The sequence below is a fragment of the Heteronotia binoei genome, chromosome 8, assembly GCF_032191835.1.
Source record: "Heteronotia binoei isolate CCM8104 ecotype False Entrance Well chromosome 8, APGP_CSIRO_Hbin_v1, whole genome shotgun sequence".
Classification (NCBI taxonomy): Eukaryota; Metazoa; Chordata; class Lepidosauria; order Squamata; family Gekkonidae; genus Heteronotia; species Heteronotia binoei.
The window spans coordinates 64,398,394-64,419,674 of record NC_083230.1 but is presented as its reverse complement, the minus strand read 5'-3'; the positions used below and the strand labels follow the sequence as shown (position 1 = coordinate 64,419,674).

At 48.1% G+C, this 21,281-nt stretch overlaps 1 protein-coding gene across 1 annotated transcript in view; it reads left to right on the top strand.

The window, feature by feature from the left end:
* The window catches only part of MGAT4C (MGAT4 family member C), a 160,551-nt gene that overhangs the window by 69,704 nt on the left and 69,566 nt on the right, over positions 1–21,281 (top strand). The gene's annotated exons all lie outside the window — the stretch shown is intronic.

Below are 21,281 nucleotides of genomic sequence, written 5' to 3'. Positions count from 1 at the left end.
TCCCCTTCAACTACGAGGCCATAGGGCGAGGGCGGTTCCTTTTGCTCCTTCTGGAAATCTACCCCTCTATTAGTTAACGCCAGCGTCCATTGGGCGATCCTTTGGTTCGAAACTTGCCCATCTTTAACTTTCCCGGAGAGAATATACTTAAGAGGGGAATGAGTGGTTTGAACTACCACCCTTGCTCCTCCTATTATAAACTCCCAATGGGTTAAACTCCAAACCAGAGCGAGGCAGACCTTCTCGCAGGGGGAGAATTTTTCCTCCACGGAAGTAAGGTTCCTGGAGGCGTAGGCCACCACCCTCTGAGATCCCGCTCGTCTCTGGATCAGAGTAGCCCCCAGACTGTGCTCCGAGATAGCCAATTGAATGAAAAACGGCTGGGTAACATCGGGGTGGGCAAGCGCCGGAGCCTTTGCGAGGTCATTTTTGAGCTCTGCAAAAGCCTTTTGCTGCTCCGGTCCCCAGTACCACTGCACATCTTTCTTCAGGAGCTCATAAAGAGGTCGGGCTTTCTCGGAGAACATCTCGATGAAATCTCGGGAAAAGTTAAAGGTGCCTAACAAAGCTCTTAGCGAATGGGGGTCTGTGGGGGCGGGGAGTTTAGAAATCACTTCTACTCTCTGTGAATCCGGTGTTCTCCCTTCTGCTCCTAGTGTGATGCCGAGGTACTTCACCTCGGTCTTCACTAGCTGGGCTTTCTCCCTACTTGCTTTAAAGCCTGTTTCTTGGATGAGGGTGAGGACCTCCTCAGTGACCTCCCGGACCTTCTCCTCTGTCTCTGCGTGGATCAGCACGTCATCTACATAACTGAGCACACAATCCTTTGATCCAGGCAGCAGTCGGTCCCACATCTGCACAACATGCGCGTGACAAATGCTTGGGCTAGAATGGAAGCCCTGCGGTGTCCGCTTGAACACGTACTGTTGGCCGCGGAAGGTAAATGCGAATTTATACCAACAGGATTCGTGCAGGCGGATCGAGTGGAACGCGTTGGCCAAGTCCACCACGCTGTAAAATTTAGATCCCGCTGCAATAGCTGCCACAATTTCGTTGTATTTAGCGACCACCGGGGCCACCGGGGGAGTCACTGCATTGAGGGCTCTGAAGTCCACTGTCATCCTCCAAGTTACTCCATCTGCCTTTAGGACCGGCCACAAGGGGGCATTGCAGATGGACTGCATTGGGAGGATGACATCCCACTTCAACAGACCCTCAATAGTTTTCCCTATTCCTGCTTCCGCCTCCGCGGGGTATTTGTACTGACGCTGGGGAGGAGGATCTTTGCCCTCTATGAGAACACAAGCGTTTCTCACAGTCCCACACTCCGCCTTGTCAGTAATCCATACCCCGGGAAACTTTAGGGTCCATAGATCTCCCGTTACTGGACATACAGGGAAGGGAGCTTTTAGAGCTGCACATCGGTGTATAGCATTAATAAAGTCCGGGCCTCCCGGGATGTGCCACAGGAGTCCGTTGGCTAAATCTACAGTTAAATGGTTTTTCTTTAAGAAGGGGGCCCCAATCATCCCATCGTCTTCTCCTGCATTGTTACAGGCTCTCATGCTGGCTTTGAGTCTCCCTACAGTGATTGGAATCTTTTTCCAGATGTGTGAGAGGTGGCTTCCTCCCGCGTACCCAGCCAGTTCCAGAGTTTTATCTGTCTGGGTTCCCTGGGTAACTAGCGTTGGATGGAGCACGCTAATCGATGCCCCTGTGTCTACTAATAGAGTGGCAGGTTTAATGTTCCCTGGAGCCCCAATGCCTGCCTTTACCATTGGTCTCCCCCAAGTGTCTGGCTTAAGTTTAGCCACTACTCCTTCGGGGAGATTAGTGGGCCCCGGGCACCCCTAGCGCAGACCCTGTTCCTCATATTCCGGACCGTTAACGACCGTCTGCTGCTGGACCGCGGCTATCGGAGCCGGGTATAACTGAACAGTGGGGTGCATTGGAGGGGGTGGATGTTGAACTACTGCAGCTACGGGCGGTGAATACCCTTGAGGTGCTGCAAAATGGGATTGGGTTGGTGGAGGTGGGGGAGCAGACGGCTGCTGATTTCCCCACCCCTGCATCACTTGTTGTTGCCTTTCTATCAAAAGTGCAGTGGGTGCTAGATCCATATTGGTCATGTCGCACCCCGCATGGAGTAAAAAGTTCCAGAGCGCTTTCCGCTGAGTCTGTTCTCCGGGCGATAGCGAATTCCAAAAACGGGCTCGCTCGGCCTTTCTGTTATAGGAAGGCTTGTACCCTCGACTCTGATTCTGCAAATCTTGATATGCCTCCCCATAAGGTCCCGTCATTGTATTAGGCTGTGGGGCCGGAGGCGGTTGCACTGTGGGAGAAGGAAAGGGGGCCGAGGGCTGCACGGGTGGAGGAGGGACTCTCGGTTGATAGTTAGAGTTCCCTCCCCCCGCTCCGGGCCTCTGCCTGGCCGGTTTCCCATTGTTCCGCGCTTGGGCGTGCTTATTTTGTCCCGTTGGAGGATTGACTGGAGGCTGCGATGGGTTATAGGGGTCCGGATTAACTTCCCTCTTCTGATACTGAGAGTGAGGCCCGTTGTTGGCATAAGTAACCGTGTTAACGGCTTCCTTAGCGCGGTCCTTCTTGTTACCCCTTTTATCAGGCCCGTATTTACCTATATATCTACTGATATTCTTGAGGTTAGAATGAAGGAGATCCCACTCGGGGTTATGTGCATGGGTGGGTCCTAACATCTGTCGGGTAGTTCTATTAAGACCTTGGATGACATCAAGGACAAAATCCTCGTCATTATAATCGGGCGGTTTTCCTTCGTCTGGTATGATTACATCTGCAACTACGGCTAGGAACTGTTTTTTTGATAGATAAATTAGGGGGTCTTCATCCGGACCCTGTACGAACTGGTTGTAAACATATTTAACGCTCTCTTCCTCCCAGGTGACTGCTAATATTTCAGCTATCCATTCCCGGGTGGTGAGTGCATCTGGGTATGGGATCACCAATTGGGCCCTTACTTTTTCTGCATTTGGGCCTGTTGCGGCCAGTCGCAAAACCTGATTTAATTCCTTAATGGTAATGTCCGGGTATTCCCATTTCAGTTGCATCATCCATTGTACCGATGTCTCCTTATTATAAGGGCCGAGGATCTGAAAGGCCATTTTAACGTCCTCGGTCTTCCAATCTTTAACTTCCTTAGTTATCTGTACAGTTTCTTTGTCAGGCCCTTGTCTAGTGGTAGTTTGCCGGGTGACCACCGGGCATACTGGGGCGGGGGTAATCTCACATGGTTGTATTTCCTCCTCATCCTCACTTTCCTCATCCGAAAAAGCATAGAAGGTGGATGGGGAGACCGTTGCTATAAGAGCATTTTTACGGTTTAACTTCTGCTGCAGTAAGGCAATCTCTTTCTTACATGCCTCGTGATTAGCTGCCTCTTTGGTTTTCTTCACCGTTTCTGTGGCTATTTCAACGGCATATTGCAGTTTGTCATTCCGGTTTTTGGTTTGCTCCAGCTCTTTGCTCAATGCCTTTACTTGCGATTGAGCCTTCTGTAGAGCGGTTATGGTATCTTGGTGTATTAAGGCCAGAGTATTTTTCTCTATTTTGACCTCGTCTATGGTTCGACTTGCCTGTTGCCAGTCGAGGTCTAGATTGTTATTCTCCTCTGCTAGCCTATTTATCTCTGCCGTGTATTTTCTGCCTAATTCTGCCTTTTCGGCTTCATGGTGTTGGAGCAGGATTTCCTTCTCAGTGGTATGTTTTTGGAATTCCTGTTCCAATGCTTCTGCATGTTTCTTAAGAATTTCCTCAACTTCTTGTTCCTTCCTTTCTATCTGCTGGTCCTTCTGGGTTAGCTGCTCCTTGAGTTGCTTATTCAAGGCAGAGCTATCCCGCAGGGCTTCAAACAAGCCCCATGTGGCAAAAAGATCTCTCTTGCCGGTGCTGATTGTTTTATTGCTGCAGCCCTCCTCAAAAATGTCTCTGAGAGATTGGAGGGGATCAGGGCCTTGGTTAAAGAGTCCCTTTTTCCAGGGATTATCTCCCTTCTTTATCAGCCACTTATCCAATTTGGGGATCTCTTCCTTCTTGGCAAGAATATCCATTGTGGCGTGTGGGGATTTCTCTTTTTGGTTCTACTTATATTTCGCCTACTGCCAACCTCCGGTGGTGTTTCAGCTAAGGTTACGGGGCACCGAGCCGACCCAACGATCGCGTCTCGGGTGAAAAGGGGAGCCACGGGCCGACCCAACGATCGCGTCTCCGGGCAGAGTTTTAGGCAATGAGCCAATCCTATGATTGCGTCTCAGCCAAAGGGAAGTCCACGAGCCGACCCAACGATCGCGTCTCGGGTGAAAAGGGAGCCACGGGCCGACCCAACGATCGCGTCTCCGGGCAGAGTTTTAGGCAATGAGCCAATCCTATGATTGCGTCTCAGCCAAAGGGAAGTCCACGAGCCGACCCAACGATCGCGTCTTGGGTGAAAAGGGAGCCACGGGCCGACCCAACGATCGCGTCTCCGGGCAGAGTTTTAGGCAATGAGCCAATCCTATGATTGCGTCTCAGCCAAAGGGAAGTCCACGAGCCGACCCAACGATCGCGTCTCGGGTGAAAAGGGAGCCACGGGCCGACCCAACGATCGCGTCTCCGGGCAAAGTTTTAGGCAATGAGCCAATCCTATGATTGCGTCTCAGCCAAAGGGAAGTCCACGAGCCGACCCAACGATCGCGTCTCGGGTGAAAAGGGAGCCACGGGCCGACCCAACGATCGCGTCTCCGGGCAGAGTTTTAGGCAATGAGCCAATCCTATGATTGCGTCTCAGCCAAAGGGAAGTCCACGAGCCGACCCAACGATCGCGTCTCGGGTGAAAAGGGAGCCACGGGCCGACCCAACGATCGCGTCTCCGGGCAAAGTTTTAGGCAATGAGCCAATCCTATGATTGCGTCTCAGCCAAAGGGAAGTCCACGAGCCGACCCAACGATCGCGTCTCGGGTGAAAAGGGAGCCACGGGCCGACCCAACGATCGCGTCTCCGGGCAAACAAAAACAAAATAAAAGTTGCCCAGCAGTCAGATTGCAACGGTCCTGTGACCCGCTTGCCTTCTTGACTGTCGGGTGCCTTAGACTAGCCTTGGCCTAGACTCGTGTAAGGACTTGGGTGTGTGTGTGTAGGTGTCTGAGTGTTTATGTAGTGTGTGTGCGTGTGTGCACTAAGCTCTAAAGAAAAGGGAGAAGGGAAGGGTGCTCTATCCAGATCTTAAACAATCCTAGCCTGTCCTGACATTCCCTCCCACGATAGACGCGTTTAGAAGGCCTCGGGACGGCGGCCGGACTTCACGGGACTCCCCCCTTGCATTCGATCGGGCTCAGTCCTCTTGCGAGGTTTCTGGCCTCCTCGGGGCGGCTGAAGAGTCCAACGCTGAATGATAGAAAGGGGAGCAGCCTGACCCACAAATTATAGAAATGCTCGCTAGAGCCGTTCACACAGAACTCATTCACTCAATCACTCACGCAATAGCCTCGCTAGCAAGACTTTCTGAACAGTGCAACCTTACGTCTGTCTGTATGAAGACACGCGTGTCGACTCGCGTGCGTTCACACAAACAGGATAATGCCCAAGCTTTCTCCACCAATTTCTGTTAGGGAAACTGCTCTCAAAATAAAGTTGGGGAATTAGAGTGAGAGACAGCTAGCCCCACAACGGAATCTTTGTTATCTGTGTATACGAGGCTCAACCGATCAGAGAGTCAATGCTCAATAAAGAACTCTAATTTAATAAAATCAATTGTGGTTTATTTGAAACAATAGTTCGTTCACACAAGGTATAAAATCAATCACACATTCATACAGGTCTAGGAAAAATAGAGAGATCGATAGGGGAACATAAAGGAATTGACATACAGGGCAATACTACCTCTCGCAGACTCCAATGGAAGGCTCCGATGGCGACGAATGAGGGAATGGGGGGGTAAGGTCCCGAAACTGATCAGGAATCGGGGGTGTTACTACCCAGCGGGAATGGGGGGTTTACTGAGTAGAAGGCACACCTGTGGGTAGCTAGTCCACAGGTTATATAGAGTCACCTTAGTCCTGAGGGGATGGGAGGTGACTGGGAGTGGTAATGGGAGGTTCTGCTGATGACCAGGAAGGCTGGACATCGGCTGGACCAATGGTGGGTTAATGGCGACACCTGATTGGGTGTGTGCTTCAACCAATGAACATCACCTTTATCCTGGGCAGCCTGGAAACTTCCAGGTTGCGACAGGGCCTGGGGCGGCTCCGTTGGTATCAATGTGGGAATGACTGGGTGATTGGGAGGAGATGGGATTAACTGGGAAAGGGACAATAGAGAATCAGATATGCACCTAGGTATTCCGGTGTAGACAAAAGGGCTTGGTGGTATCAGGAGAGATCCTTCCTCTTTCTCAACTCTCCGGGGTGAAGACAGTTGTTTAGGAAATCACTGGGCAATCAGGATTAATAGTGGAGCCATTAATCCATTCATAGACTAGGTGGGTTGCTTGCGGGCTAGGAATGACTCAAGGTGTGTACGTGAGGTTCCCACATAGAAGGAATGAAACTCAGCCAGGCAGGAAGATGGCTACATGTGGTGTTAGCGAAACACAGTGGTTCCCATGCTTAGCGCTTCAACACCGTTCGCCTGGACAGCTCCGTGGCGGCGTAGCCTCCTCCTTACCATGGCGGGTTCCACGCGATGGCGGGGAAACGTTGGAGCGCGGCTGCAGACACTCTGTGCCTGACTCAAGCGCTTATATACTTGCTAATAGGTACACGGGAGTCTTATGTAGTTCCTGGGTAGCTCCACTCGCATTCACTGGCCAGGCGGATGCAAGCTTGCTTCTCCAGGCGCCCTGGCAACCTTGTTTGTGACAGAGGGGTCATTTTCTCACAGGATGAGAGGGACATGATTGCTCTGTTAACGTATTTGAAGGACTGTCTCTTAGAGGAGGGCAGGGAGCTATATTGTGCTAATCCAGTTCAAAATAATTGGAGATCAATACTTTCTGACAGCTATGTCTTCAAATATTAATTTAGTGATTACCAGTTAAATCACCAGTGTTGATAGCATTCTGAAGAGACAAGCCAAAAGTTGAAAAGGAGAGTAGAAGAGAAATTAAATCATTGGTTCTTCACTAAGAGCAATCTCCTAAAAACAGGAGTTAGATTTGCATTGCATTGTGGAACAAAGCATTTGAGCAGTGGGGGGGGGGGGGGGTGCTTGGTTACCTTTAGGGAAGCATTTATGGAGGCTCAAGACTGTCCATGAGACATTACTAGAAAAATAAGTGGAGAGACATGTCTTAGTTGCCAGGTGCAGAATAGATTAATAAAGACAGAACTTGCCATTCTAGACGTGATGTCTATTTAGGCCTAGATAAAACTGTTTGTTCTTTAGAAAACACTCAGCAGGCTCTGTTGTATCCAGAAGACTCAATGATGGTTAAGCATGAAGGCCAATTCAGAAGTTTGAAGGCAAGTTCCTTGTGATCTCCAGGACTTTGTATCACAAGTGTGCTAGGAGCTCTGTGCTTCCCAAATGCGCACAGCCTCAATTGTTACCATTACCCTGAGGCATTTCAGGATAGGGGGCAGTATCCAAGTCACTTAGCCACTTGTAACCCTTTAGAGAGCAATCCTAAGCCAGGTCTACTCTGAATTCTACTAAAGTCTATTCAATAGGGCTTACTCCCAGGAAAGGGCTTTTAGGATTGCACTGTTAAAGACCTTAACGGTTTGAGCCCAATGTATCTGTGGGACTGCCTCCCTCAGTATGCCTCTCATTGAATTTTATGCTCAAGAGACCAAAATTTACTAGTGATCCCTGGCCCAAAAGATGTCTGGCTGTCCTCAACTAGAACCAAGACCTTCTTGTCCCTGGCTCTGGCCTGGTGGAACCCTCTGCCTAGTGTCATCCATGCCCTATGGAACCTAGTACAGTTCTTCAGGGTGTGTAAAAAAGAGATGTTCCACCAGGCCTATGGTTGAGGACAGCAACGACCTTTTAAACTGGATTCTGCTAGGGCCATCTACATGCTCAGTCTATAATTTGCTCTATGAAGAAGACTGCAGATTTATACCCTGCCCTTCTCTCTGAATCAGAGACTCAGAGCGGCTTATTGGATACTGAATTTATACCCCACCATTCAGTCAGAGTCTCAGAGCAGCTTATAATTTTCTTCCCTTCCTCTCCCCACAACAAACACCCTATGAGGTAGATGGGGCTGAGAAAGCTCTAGAGAACTGCTCTTGAGAGAACAGCTCTGAGAGAACTGTGACTGACCCAAGGTCACCCAGCAGCTGCAAGTGGAGGAGTAGGGAATCAGTTCTACTGAATACAATCTTGTCCATTAACATAAGATCATGAGAAGGACCAAACTCACAATGCTGTGCTTTTTACCTAAACTCAGTGACGGTCATCTATTCCAGCAGCCTTTGTACTGCAATTGCCAGAACCAGTATCTCTCAAACACAAGGTTCTTTCTGGGTGCACAGTAGGTTTGGAAAGCTATTAAAACCTCTGCCGGGCTCTTGTTGTTAGGACCTACGCACCTTGCAAATTATCATAAATTTCTAGGGCTTTGTCTCCCATGTAGTGAAGCAAGACTGAACTTTTGTAATCCTCAAGATTCTTTTTCAGCCTTGGTGACTTCAAGGTACAGTTTCAACTTTTATACCCATCTCCTCCAGTTGTCCCCTAAATTTCCCACAAATTATAAATCTGATGGAGGCTTGAAATGCTCTATTGCCTTAGGAAGACTGTAACCTGGAACCTTCTATTCAATGCTGGAGACCCAAAAGAGATGCAGGCCAACTTCTGACACCATGTCTCCCTTTTGCTGTGGTTTCCCGGACTGGAGTACTCACTCTGACACCCATTCTCAGATCTATTCAGCAGAGACAAGCTGGCTCAAAACATTAGACTTTTATTAGCAAGGAGACAACTCTAACAACAGATAAGGTTCCCATTCCCTCACCCCTGGCAGGGGTTCCCCTGATTTCAGGTCCTCCAACCCACTGTCATGGAGATGGCTGGCAGGGGAGCCCCACCCCCCCAAGAGCTCCATCATTGTCTGATATGCCCAGCATGATGACATCATTTGAAAGTGATGTCATCATGCTGGGCACATCGTGCAGGGAACACTCTAGCATAATTTTTACCCAAATGCTAAAGTGTCCCTGTGCAACGTGCCCAGCACAATGATGTCACTTCAGCATGATGTCATCATGCCATGTGCCAGGTCTTGGATTCAGCAGGAGCTCACAGGAGCCCAGCTCTTTAATCTTTCTGAGGGTTCCCCCTCCTCCTCCCCACCTTGTCCATTGAATAGTAGGTGCAGCTGCATAACAATCCCTGGATGAGCTCCACCACCTATTTGTCTACAAAGCAACCCCTGCTGTGTGCATTATGCGCATGTGAAAAAAGTCCCTTGCCAGCAGCCAGCTAACAACAAAAATCCCCTGCCTAACAACAGACAACTTCAGCAGCACACAAAACTGGAAACTGAAAGCAAGAGCTCCACCTGATGGGACCAAACTAAATCACACAGACACTTTAGGGAGGAACAGACTGTACCATTACATAGATACATAGATACAATAAATATACCACAATCCAGTGGGAGATGTAGATCAAAATATTGCATGCAAAATAAATATGCTCCTCATTTGGCTTGCTTGCTACAATGCAAATTATCTGACTACATTTATATATTTCTTCAGCAGTACAAATGGGGCAAATACTCCTCTGCTTTCTCTATAATTTATGTGTATATCCATTTATTTTATGAACCCACAGGCTTGGTACATCAAAAAGCCATATACAGAACTATTAAGCCCTGAAGATAAACTGGTATGTGCATGCCAGAGAGCAAATCAATGCTTGGTTGTACAGCTGCAGGCTTTGGGGAGATATGACTTAATTGTTTAGATGATCAGTTATTTGGTTGTGCATTCTCTGTAATAAAGACCAAGAAAATTCAAAGTCTTGTTTTTCCTTTGAAGTTTTTTTGACGAGAGGAGAGGGCAACATTTGGCTAATTAATGTTCATTTTAGTAGGAAAATGCTTCCATTTAAAAATGCTAGCTTGTAAATAATCTTCTGTGAAGCTCATATTTCATTTCAGGATGCTGGACTGCAGAAACTTTACAATTTTGTGTATTTTACAGTTAGTTGAGATAGCAAGTCTATTAATACTAGACAACAGATAGGAACTGGGATTTGCACTTGATTTATTTCAGTTGCATTTATATTAATTTGATTCACTGGGATTTTGTACCAAGGGTGTGGAGAAGGAGATTTTGGTAGAACTGTCTTGCTCTCTCTTGTTTTGGGACAGGCATCTATACTGGGTTTTGCTCCACTTTAGTTTGAAAACGTGTAAAAAAAGAGCAAATGGTACTCTCAAAGCAGCTAGTAAAAGAATATCACTATTAATCTTCAAAGAATTAAGATATGTCCATGGAGGAAGGACAGTCCTATGGGGGGGAGGCACTTAGGAAGCTAGATAGTTATTGTATATGTAGGAAAGACAGAAAAGCTCATCTACAGAATCTTCAGTAAAAAAGGGCTACTCTGAATCATAATAGGAAAACTGTAGATTTAAAATAAATGACCACACACACATCCATCTGGTACAAAACCATGTGGCTCTTTCACTGTGTATATATAACTGAAACAATCCTAGCCTTTACATTAAGCAGCATCAGACACTGGGGGCAGATTAAATGTTGGAATCCATATAAATAACCACCTTTTGTAGTTATCATAATTGAGAAAAATAGACAGCACAACAATTTTTTTGATATTTTTAATATGTGCGCGCGTGTGTGTGTGTGTGCACCCCTTGAAATCATGGTGACCAGGGGGTCCAGTTCTATGAGCCCCAAAAGAAGATGCCCCAACCTTCATTATTTCCAATGGAGGGAAGGCATTTAAAAGGCGTGCAGTCCCTTTAAATGTGATGGCAAGAACTCCCTTTGGAGTTCAATTATGCTTTTCACACCCTTGCTGCTGGCTCCACTCCAATGCCTCCTGGCTCTACACCCAAAGTCTCCTGGCTCCAACCCCAAATTCCCCAGATATTTCTTGAATTGAATTTAGCAACTCTACCCAAACCCCATCCTCCCTGGGCCTGCCCCCAAATCTCCAGGAATTTTCTACCCTGTTGTGTGATACCACAGTTCTCTGCACTATTCTCTCCTCAGCAGTTCACCAACCTACATTTCATCTGCCTCTCATCTTCAGCTATATTTATTATTTACCTACATCATTTACACCTTGCCTTTCTCTACAGTGAGGACCAAAGCAGCATACATTTTTCCTCCTCTGCTCCTTTTTATCCACACAATAATCCTGTGAGGTAGATTAGGCTGAAAGGGCTCTTGGTTTTACTGATAGAAGCAAGCCTTGGAGTGCTTTGATTACTGACAGAAACAAACCTTGAATGCTTTGATCACTGAAGGAATCCATTCATTAAAGCTTTTAGAATCCATTCATTAAAGCTTTTAGAATTTTTTTTTAAAACCGCCCAGTGCATTTTTAATTAGATTTCACATTTTTCTGCAAACCTAGGGCCTTTTTCAGGTTTGTAAAAAGATGTCTTGCTTGTTCACTGCTCCTGTCACTGGCCATGTTGAGAATTAGATATATAGATAATAATAAATCCTAATGTTTGTGAAAAATACTATTTTCTGCTCTCTCACACAGTTATTTTCTCCATGCTAGTTCACAAGTATTATTCTCATGAGGGGTGCAGGGAGAAGAAATGCTTTCTGATCACTGAAGCAATCAGACCAACCATCTCTAGCATGTGGATAAATATTGAAATGGGCATTCCACTGAAAACTATGCAGGACAAAGAAACATCATCTCAGTAGGGATGTACATTGTTACTCCAAATGAGTGTTTCATAAAAGGTCTCAGTGCACTATGCAACTTTTAGTGATGTTCATATTTGAATACACTTCCAGCTCAACTCCATTAGGAATATTTGTACAAAAATAATATCACCAATTGTGACAAAATGGGCCTTCTCAGGCCCTATTCTGCCCTGACCTCCTAGGATTTTCTCAACATCAGGGGAGGCTTATCTTCCACTCTTGGATTGCTTGCTACCACCATCTGAGCACATTGTAGGGCCATGATGGCGAACCTATGACACGCGTGTCACTGGTGACACGCGAGGCAATTTGGCTGACACACTGGAAACCAAGGAGCGTGGCGAGCCGCGAGTCCTTCGGAGGCTGCTGAGCCCGTCTCGGAGGAGCAGCAGCTGCTAAGGTGAAGGCGAGAAGAGGTGGCAGCAGCGCAGCGGGCCGCCGCCGCCGCCTCTTTCCCTGGCTCCAGGCTGGGGGTGGGGGTGGGAGGGAAGGTTGGGGGTGGGAGGGAAGGTTGGCCGACGCTGCCAGCGCCTCGCCTTGACCTGGGGGTGGGAGGAGACAGCCTCCTGGTGCAACCCGTCCCCCACCCAAAGCAGAGGCAGCCAAACGCGCCTCCTCCTCTTCGCAACAGGGCCGAGCTTTGCAACCCCCTTTTCCCGCCCTCCCCGGGGCCTGAGGAAATAGGTGGGTACAGCAAGAAAGAAAAAAAGAGCATTGCAAAAAAAGAGGCGGGGGGAAGAAGTGCCCTCCTCGGCGGGTCGCACCTTTGCAATGCCGGGGCTTTGCAAATGCAGGAGCAAGGCAGGCGTGTTTTTTTCCGTTTGTTTGCACGGAGCGGCTGGGGGGGGAGGCAGAGATGGCATTGCAGCAGTGTGTGTGGGGTGCAATGCCCGAGGGGGCGTCGTTCTTGGGCCTGTTGTGGGGCTGCCCCCCTCCTCCTCCCCCCTCCTCCCCCCGGTCCTGTTTTTTTTTTTGCAACCAACATGATCTTTCTCACTTTGCTCTCTCGCTCTTTCTCATGGCTGCCTGCCGGAGGCGGGGTTTCAGATTTAAAAGACAAGCTGCCCTTTTCAGCTTGGAAGAGGAGGAAGGGGGTGGGTGGTGGGGGCTGTGTGTGGGTTGCAAAAGAGCAAGGGGAGGGGAGCATTGGGTCGCCCCCCTTGGATTCCCTTGGCAAGCGCTGGAGGAGAAAAGGCGGGAAGAAAAAAAGATACACCCTTTCCCGCAGGGTTACCAATCCCCAGGTGGGGGCAGGGGATCCCCCTCTCCCCAAAATACCCCCCAAGTTTCAAAACGATTGGACCAGGGGGTCCAATTCTATGAGCCCCAAAAGATGGTGCCCCTATCCTTCATTATTTCCTATGGAAGAAAGGCATTTTAAAAGGTGTGCTGTCCCTTTAAATGTGATGGCCAGAACTCCCTTGTAGTTCAATTATGCTTGTCACACCCTTGTTCCTGGCTCCACCCCCAAAGTCTCCTGGCTCCGCCCCCAAAGCCCCCAGATATTTCTTGAATTGGACTTGGCAACCCTAGTCTGACCTAGGCTGCAGATATCATCAAATTATTGATATTTCTTGAAGTGACACAGTGAAGTGACACGCGATCCGAGGAAGACTACACTTTTTCCAGATTTTCGACACACCAAGCTGAAAAGGTTAGCCATCACTGTTGTAGGGATTACCCACTGGGAGGGTCAGGATTCCTAGCTTCCCTTCCAAGTTCTGTGACCTTGCCTCTGTGTCTCCTAAAGATGTGAAGGTCTAGAAAAAAAAACAGAAAAATTTGGAAAAAAATGGATTTTTTTTTCATTTTTTCCCTGAAGCCTCCCCCACTCCAAAAAATCGGGAAAATTGAAAAGAAAAGAAAACATTGATTATGGAACATTTTATTTTAACATGATGAATAAAATATTTTAAAACAAGGTGTTCAAATATTTTCCAAATCATTTCTAAAAAATATGCATGGTATCAGATTATTCTAATTTCTGTGCACTGAAGACAAGCAAGTCCTAGGTCAGTGATGGCTAACCTTTTCAGCTTGGTGTGTCGAAAATCTGGAAAAAGTGTAGTCTTCCTCGGATCGCGTGTCACTTCACTGTGTCACTTCAAGAAATATCAATAATTTGATGATATCTGCAGCCTAGGTCAGACTAGGGTTGCCAAGTCCAATTCAAGAAATATCTGGGGGCTTTGGGGGCGGAGCCAGGAGACTTTGGGGGTGGAGCCAGGAACAAGGGTGTGACAAGCATAATTGAACTACAAGGGAGTTCTGGCCATCACATTTAAAGGGACAGCACACCTTTTAAAATGCCTTTCTTCCATAGGAAATAATGAAGGATAGGGGCACCATCTTTTGGGGCTCATAGAATTGGACCCCCTGGTCCAATCGTTTTGAAACTTGGGGGGTATTTTGGGGAGAGGGGGATCCCCTGCCCCCACCTGGGGATTGGTAACCCTGCGGGAAAGGGTGTATCTTTTTTTCTTCCCGCCTTTTCTCCTCCAGCGCTTGCCAAGGGAATCCAAGGGGGGCGACCCAATGCTCCCCTCCCCTTGCTCTTTTGCAACCCACACACAGCCCCCACCACCCACCCCCTTCCTCCTCTTCCAAGCTGAAAAGGGCAGCTTGTCTTTTAAATCTGAAACCCCGCCTCCGGCAGGCAGCCATGAGAAAGAGCGAGAGAGCAAAGTGAGAAAGATCATGTTGGTTGCAAAAAAAAAAACAGGACCGGGGGGAGGAGGGGGAGGAGGAGGGGGGCAGCCCCACAACAGGCCCAAGAACGACGCCCCCTCGGGCATTGCACCCCACACACACTGCTGCAATGCCATCTCTGCCTCCCCCCCCAGCCGCTCCGTGCAAACAAACGGAAAAAAACACGCCTGCCTTGCTCCTGCATTTGCAAAGCCCCGGCATTGCAAAGGTGCGACCCGCCGAGGAGGGCACTTCTTCCCCCCGCCTCTTTTTTTGCAATGCTCTTTTTTTCTTTCTTGCTGTACCCACCTATTTCCTCAGGCCCCGGGGAGGGCGGGAAAAGGGGGTTGCAAAGCTCGGCCCTGTTGCGAAGAGGAGGAGGCGCGTTTGGCTGCCTCTGCTTTGGGTGGGGGACGGGTTGCACCAGGAGGCTGTCTCCTCCCACCCCCAGGTCAAGGCGAGGCGCTGGCAGCGTCGGCCAACCTTCCCTCCCACCCCCAACCTTCCCTCCCACCCCCACCCCCAGCCTGGAGCCAGGGAAAGAGGCGGCGGCGGCGGCCCGCTGCGCTGCTGCCACCTCTTCTCGCCTTCACCTTAGCAGCTGCTGCTCCTCCGAGACGGGCTCAGCAGCCTCCGAAGGACTCGCGGCTCGCCACGCTCCTTGGTTTCCAGTGTGTCAGCCAAATTGCCTCGCGTGTCACCAGTGACACGCGTGTCATAGGTTCGCCATCATGGTCCTAGGTCATGCCATTCATTGAAACTTAGACTCCCTTCTATACACTTCCCCCCTCTTCAATTCTTTTTATGAGAATGAGGTTTTTTTATTTTTATTTAATACTTATTTATTTTATTTTATTTTATTGGATTTATATCCTGCCCTCCCTGCCAAAGCAGGCTCAGGGCAGCTCACAGCAGTAAAAGCATTTACAGGTTAAACATTAACTAATTAAAATCTTACAATAAAACAATTAAAACATTTTAAAAACAGTTTGATGCTAATAATAATAATACATTCCAGTAATTTCAGTCTTCTGGAGTACCCTCATATGTGGCTATCCATTAAATGCAAGTTGAAATAAAGCTGTCTTGCAAGCCTTGTGGAACTGAATAAGGTCCCGCAAGGCTCTTCTGGAAGTTGGCTCCACCAATAGGGGGCCACTATAGAGAAGTCTCTCTTCCGAGTGATCTTCAGTCTTGCCTCCCTCAGCCCAGGGATGGATAACAGGTTCTGTGCCCCTGATCTGAGTACCTTCTGGAGAACATATGGGAAGAGATGGCCCCTAAGGTAGACAGGTCCTTAGCCATATAGGTCTTTAAAGGTAATAACCAGCTCCTTGTAGTGGATCTGGTACACTATCGGCAGCCAGTGCAGTTCCAGCAGCCCAGGCTGTATGTGCTCCCACATGGGGAGCCCCAATAACAGCCTAGCCGCTGCATTCTGCACCAGCTGCAGTATCCAGATTTGAGACAAGGGCAGCCCCATGTAGAGGGCATTACAGTAGTCCAATCTCAAGGTGACTGTAGCGTGGATCACAGTTGCCAGGTCGCCACAGTCAAGGAAAGGGACCAACTGCCTTGCCTGCCTAAGGTGAAAAAGGGCGGATTTGGTAGTGGCTGCTATCTGGGCCTCCATTGTCAATGAAGGTTCCAGTAGCACCCCCAAGCTTCTGACCTTGCACGCCACTACAAGTGGCACACCATCAAAAGCTGGTAGGGGGATTCCCCTTACCAGGCCACTGTGGCTCAGGCAAAGGACCTCTGTCTTTGTCGAATTCAGCTTCAGTCGACTCAGCTTAAGCCACCCTGCCATGGCCTTCAGCGCCAAGTCCAGATTTTCTGGGGTACAGGTCGACTGGCTGTCTATTAGTAGATAGAGCTGGGTGTCATCAGCTCGCCACCTAAACAGGTTTGGGGTGGCACATCCATACGAGCCTTCAGGGCGTAGTGGTCCAACCATGGCTTCTGCAGTGATCCGGTCCACTAAGACTCCTGTCACAAAGATCAAATCCAGCATGTGTCTGGCCTGATGCAAGTTCACACAGAAAGTCCTGAAGGATTGAGATCTTATTATTAATGGACCTGGCATTGCATAACACCAATGACGGAGGCAAGTAATTTGACCTGATCCCACAACCTGCTACCATTGGGATGGGATGCAGACTAGAAGGGGGTCGAGCATCTTCACGTCTCAGCCGCCTTCCCTTATATCTATGTTTGCTCCCAACGTCATATCTTCTCCTCCCCAGGAGTACTAGGATCCCTAGGCCAGTCATCCCCTATTGGTCTCCATGACAGCCTCAGACCAATATAAGTATACCCTGCTGCAACTGTGCGTTGTTTGATATACTTCCCACTCTGCCCTTGCCAACTAAAGCCACCCTCCCTAATCCAATTTACTCTTCCCCTGCCAATTAATATTCCCTAAATAGTTAATTAATGCTACACCTTAATTTTCTACCCAATTAATTAGCTTAAAAAACATTCAATTTAACCAGTGGCCAATTAATTCTAAAAAACCCTCCGCATCATTAATACACCTTAATCAATTAGCCAATAACACATCCAATCAATAACCAATTAATTCCAATATTAATTAATTCTAACCCCAAATTACTCCACCCAATTAATCAACTACGAATATAATAGGATCAATTAATTTAGCAGCTAAAAATCACATAATTAGAAAAAAAAATTAGTTCTATAGCTGGCAATGGACATAGATTTCATTAAGTGGGTATTACTAAAGTGCACAGTTGAATAAAGTGCTAAGATGTTAAAGGCAGAAAATAAAGTGCCAAGGTGTTAGGTGCAAATGCAATATTAAAGTGTGGTGTGTATGCAGGAGCTTTCTCTGACCCAGGGCCTAATTGGATTCTCTCCCTTTAGCCTAATCACTAAGCTCAGCAGACCTGGGGGGCAAAAGCCCTCCTCGAGCCCCCAGATAGCCGAAGTTCTTTAAGGTGACAGGCTGAGCAGCACTGGGGCTGGACAGGAGCATGCTGGGCACAAGGTGGGTGGCCAAAGTTCTTTGTAATAGCTGAGGCAACGCTGAGACCGATGGAAGCAGGTCAGACGCAGTCCAGCCGACTGCCTGATGGAATAGCACCGGTAGTAACAGCAACAGCAGTGACAGCAATGGCGGCTCCGGCAGTCCCCCCAGGCAACGGGATGGAACATCTACAGCCGGGCAACAGCACTGAGGCAGAACTGGAGACAGGGTAGCAGCACAGAGGCAGAACCGGTGGTTGACAGCAGTCAAAACAGCAGCCAAACTGGACCCCGTGGCCGGGCACCCACACAGAAGCCAACAACCAACCAGACTAGGGGCAGCCGATGAACTGGCGCCCACGACTGGACGATGGGCCAAGCCTCGGCCCAGCAACTGCCAGACCGAAGCCTGCAACCAACAACCAGGAAGCTGACAATATGGTGCCCACAGCCCACTGCCAGAGAGCCAATAGCACGTCCTCATTGGCAGGAGTAAGTCTCTGAGTAGCGTGTTCACTACCGGCTCTGCTTTTCCCAGTGGCTCAGATAGTCCCGTTGTTGTTCCCAGCCGGGACTGCCACCACCACTGCTTTCCGCTTGCAACACTGGTCTGCCATGCACTCCACCTCGTGGTCGCCCCAATCCTCCACAGCAGAGCTAGGCTAGCTCCACAGAAGCTGCGGGCGTCTTTTTTGTTGATATTTTTGTTGATATAAACAGTCCAAAGAGGTTGGAAAATGCATTCCTGCAGTCGACCACAACAGCAGCACATTTTAAATCCACTATTTGTTGAACAAAACACAGGGAGAGGCAGTCATAGTATTTTCTCACAGGAGCCCTAGCACCGAGGCTCCGTGTGCGCCACTGCCATTTTCCTCTCTGTGGAGAGGAAATATGAAAATATATATATATATATAAATAATTGTTACTTCTGGATTTTTAAAAATTGTTTTGTGGAGGTTTTTTTGTCTGTTCCACATAAACTAGTGAACAGTTCAGGAGATTATTCCTCCATTTGTTACAATTACAAATAAAATTTAAAAAGTAAATTCTGTTTGTAATAATTGTTTGGCTACGCTATATTTTTAATATGCTAGTTGTGATAATTTCATGCCAAGTAAAATTGCCCATAGTCATATTTTATGTTCCTAAAGTAACAGAATGACTTTAAATCTGGAAAAGAAAAAAATAAGTGCTAATGTAGCATTTTTTTCCAAAAATGTCCATTTTCTCCCTAAAAAAGCTTCAAAATTTCCGGAAATTTTACATCTCTAGTGTCTCCCAATGCTCAGCCCCTGGTCACCATGGGAATAGTTTAATGCCTTGTGCACCCCAGAAGGAATAGCCACTTGCCAACTGCTTTCTTTTAAAATAGCAGGTCTGAGATGGTGGAGGTCTATGTGGTACAGAGAACCACTCCCAGCATCAAAAGTTTTAAACTATTTATTTTAAACCAAAAATGTTTACAAACATACTTTTAGCACAACACCAGATTGAGCAAGGGATTTCCAAAGAAATTGATAAAACATAAATCCTCTGTCCCTCTCTCTATATATGCCCTATCAGGACAGGTTCCTCAGCTTATGAGTTCTATAGTTCTACAGAAACACCATTAGCTAGAAGCTTGTTCCAGCTCTGTAGACAAGCACATGATCAAAATTGCTGCTTTCCCAGAGGAAAGATCTCTGTGTGCTCATGGACTCAATACCTCTGGAAAGAAATATTCTTCCTGCTGCAAGGGTGTTTTTTTTCCTTAAAAGTTGACAGGATCCTCTTGTCTGCACGCCCTACAACTTGTAATTTGGACCTTTGCCCCTCCTGGCTCATTAAAACCTGCCAGAGGGAGCTTAGATATCCTGTACGGGATATCATAAATAGATCCCTGATGGAAGGGCATTTTCCAGCACCTCTTAAAGAGGCGGTGGTCCACCCCCTCTTGAAAAAACCAACGTTAGATCCGGCCAAATTGGCACATTATCGGCCGGTCTCGAATTTACCCTTTTTGGGTAAACTTATTGAGAGGGCAGTGGTGTTGCAATTTCAGAGTTTCCTGGAGGATGCTTCCGTTCTCAATCCCCATCAGTCTGGCTTTCGTCCAGGTCATGGTGCGGAGACAGTGCTGGTTGCTCTGGTGGATGATCTTCAGCGGCATCTGGATCGAGGCGGCTCGGCGGTACTGATGTTGTTAGACCTATTGGCAGCATTCAATACGGTTGACCATCGGTTGCTGACTTGCCGTCTCACCAATGCAGAGATTCAGGGGTTGGTCATACAATGGCTTTCCTCTTTCCTTGAGGGTCGGGGACAAAGGGTGGCGATTAGGAGTGAATTGTCCTGGAGGCACCCCCTTGATTGCGGGGTGCCTAAGGGGGCAGTCCTCTCCCCGATGTTGTTTAACATCTACATGTGCCCCCTTGCCCAGATTGCCCGGAGGTATGGGCTGGGTTGCCACCAGTACGCTGATGACACCCAGCTCTATCTACTCATGGACGGCCGGCCTGGCTGTGTCCCAGAAAATCTCGACCTGGTGTTACAAGCTGTGGCTAGATGGCTCAGGATGAGTGGATTGAAATTGAATCCAGCGAAGACAGAGGTCCTTTGCTTGGGTCTGCGTGGTCCAGGAGGGAAATTCCCTTACCAGCCTTTGACAGTGTGCCCCTGACAGTGGCACACAGGGTCAGGAACTTGGGGGTACTATTGGAGCCTGCCCTAACCATGGAGGCCCAAATAGCAGCCACTGCCAAGTCTGCATTTTTTCATCTTAGGCGGGCAAGGCAGTTGGCCCCTTTCCTGGAAAACGACGATCTGGCAACAGTGATCCATGCAATGATCACCTCAAGGTTGGATTACTGTAATGCCCTCTACATGGGGCTGCCCCTGTGCCGAACCCGGAAGTTGCAGCTAGTGCAGAACGCTGCTGCCCGGTTGTTATTAGGGCTCCCTAGATGGAAGCACATTCAGCCGGAGCTTCGGGGACTGCATTGGCTGCCAAAAATATACCGAGTTCAGTACAAGGTATAGGTTATTACCTTTAAAGCCCTATATGGCCTAGGACCTGCTTATCTTAGGGACCGTCTCTCCCCATATGTTCCCCAGAGAGTACTGAGATTGGGTTCTCAGAACCTCCTTACAATCCCCGGGCCAAAGGAGGCCCGTATGAAGTCAACTAGGGAAAGGGCTTTTTCGATTACAGCTCCCTGCTGGTGGAACCAGCTGCCGGAAGAGGTGAGGGCCCTGCGGAACCTTGGGCAGTTCCGCAGGGCCTGTAAGACAGTCTTCTTCTGGTTGGCATACAACTGACCAGCATCTGAATATTTGAATTTTAAGGAAGACTGTAGGATAACACGCTGACAAATTGTGTTTATTTTATTGTGTAAATTATTAATGTATTTTAATTTTTGATTTATTGTTAGAATTTTGTGTTGTGATCCGCCCTGAGCCCGCTTCAAATATTAGAATCCCTCTAATATTTCATTCCTCCAAAATCTCTGCTCCCTGCTTGAGAAAAGGGGAAGAGTTTGACCCACCAAATATCTCTCCTGTTAGGTCTATTAACATTTGCATGAAAGTGGGCTGATGTACGTCTGAGAAGCAACTGAACACACTTCTACTTCTCCTGCCTGTTCTCTGCCCAGAGGGGACAAAATCTTTTAAAACGCACTGTGGAGATTCTGCTAATCAAACCTCCCAGGAGAAAAAAGAATCTCTTCACACCTTCTATACTTGAGC